The 2,201-nt window shown below is 37.4% G+C and overlaps 1 protein-coding gene across 1 annotated transcript in view; it reads left to right on the top strand.

Moving 5' to 3' along the window:
- The window catches only part of LOC106883202 (uncharacterized), a 131,310-nt gene that overhangs the window by 105,448 nt on the left and 23,661 nt on the right, over positions 1-2,201 (top strand). The gene's annotated exons all lie outside the window — the stretch shown is intronic.

Here is a 2,201-nt window from a genome sequence, read left to right as displayed (position 1 = left end):
TATATATATATATATATATATATATATATATGTGTGTGTATGTATATTTATTTATTTATATATACACACTGAGGGAGTAAGTGCAGAGAACCACACGCTAATATATAACAAATTCGGTCATACAACAGCAAAGCTAAACGATTCAACTTATTCAATAGCCGTGTTATCATGATATTATATATTCGTCAATCATTTAACAACGGTGGAAACAAACCAAAATGTAAATTAACTCATTCTAAGTAACTTGTTTCTACGACTACGAACTGTTCGATCGCACAATCACAGCGACTGAAGGTAAACATACCTTGTCGGGTTGGATAACCTGAATTAAAATCTATAAATCTGAGACGGTATTAAATTTGATATGAACGCCATGTTACTGAAACCTAGAGATGTTTCCTCCCCGTGTAATATTTCATAACATAGCAGTTTGTATATATATTCTTTAGAATGAGTATGTACCCGTTTACACATACACACCGAACCACACACACACGTACATGTATATACATAGAGAGAGAGATATATAGATAGGCATATATGTATGTGTGTGTGTGGTTTGCGTGTGTGTGCGTGTGTGTGTGTGTGTGTGTGTGTGTGTGTGTGTGTGTGTGTGTGTGTGTGTGTGTGTGTGTGTGTGTGTGTGGTTGTGGACACATTAAATCAACGTTGCGAATAAACATTTAGATTATTTCAATTATGCTTGAAAACATTTAATCTAGACAAAAGCCGTGTGTGTGTGTGTGTGTGTGTGTGTGTGTCTGTATATGTGTTTTTGTTTCTGTCTGTGAGTGTATGCTTGTGTACGTATGTACGTATGTATGTATGTATATGCACATATATATATATATTTGCATGTGTGTGTGTGTCTCTCTCTCTTTGTGTGTACGTGTGTACGTATGTATATGTATACACATACATGTTTGTGTGCGTGTGTATGTATGTATTTATATATGTGTATGTGTGTGTATATATATATATATATATATATATATACACACACGTCTGTGTGTGAGTGAGCATGTATTTGAGTGTGTGTGTGTGTGTGTGTGTGTGTGTGTGTGTGTGTGTGTGTGTGTGTGTGTGTGAGCGTGTGTGTGCGTCTGTGTCTGTATTTGTCCCCCCCCCATCATTGCTTGACAACCGATGTTGGTGTGTTTACGCTCCCGTAACTTAGCGGTTCGGCAAAAATTTAAAACCGATTGAATAAGTACTAGCCTTACAGAGAATTAGTCCTGGGGTCAATTTTGCTCGACTAAAGGTTGTGCTCCGGCATCACCGCAGTCAAATATCTGCAACAAGTAAAAGAATAAAAGAACATATATATAAACACACACGTACACATACGCACGCAAACACACACACACATACATACATACATACATACATACATACATACATACATACATACATAGAGAGAGAGTGTGAGGGAACAAGATTAACTTGAGACTGTCTAATAAACTCAGAACCAATGTTTAAAAGAGTGAATACGTTAATGGCCAGGTTCTCGTGTTGTTTCGTATTCGTCAATTATTTAAAAGATGTCAAACTAAGATCAGCATTTAAATTCGTTCAGTCTTTAGAGAATTAAGAAGTCTATTTATACGACAATGAACTGTTCGATCGCCGGATCACTGCGACTGAAGGTTAATAAAATCAGGCGTGCCAATTGACTAATCTGAAAGAAAATTAAGAAAACTGATACAGCATAAAATTTGATATGAGCACCGTGATATTGAGAACTAGGGATGGATTCTGCCGCGTTATATTTCACGACACGTCTATACACGTACTGTATTCTATAATGTCTGTGTGTGCATGTGTGCGATCATTCCCGCACACATACAGACACATACAGACTCATATACACACACCTGTATTCGTTATTAGCGACGAAAATAGTATTTGATCAACATAGCATTCAGTGTATCATACTTAACGTAGATATACTAATGAAAGATAGATAGATAGATAGACATAGGCGTGGCTGTGTGGTAAGGAGCTTGCTTCCAAACCACATAGTTCCGGGTTCAGTCCCACTGCATGGCACCTTGGACAAGTGTCTTCTAATATAGCCTCGGGCTGTCCAAAGTCCTGTGAGTGGATTTAGTAGACGGAAACTGAAAGAAGCCCGTCGTGTATATATACATATATATGTTCTTATATGTGTGCGTTTATGTTTGTGTTTGTCTCCCCCCCCC

The sequence above is a fragment of the Octopus bimaculoides genome, chromosome 7 (assembly GCF_001194135.2).
Source record: "Octopus bimaculoides isolate UCB-OBI-ISO-001 chromosome 7, ASM119413v2, whole genome shotgun sequence".
NCBI classification, from domain to species: Eukaryota; Metazoa; Mollusca; class Cephalopoda; order Octopoda; family Octopodidae; genus Octopus; species Octopus bimaculoides.
This window is presented reverse-complemented; position numbering and strand designations above follow the sequence as displayed.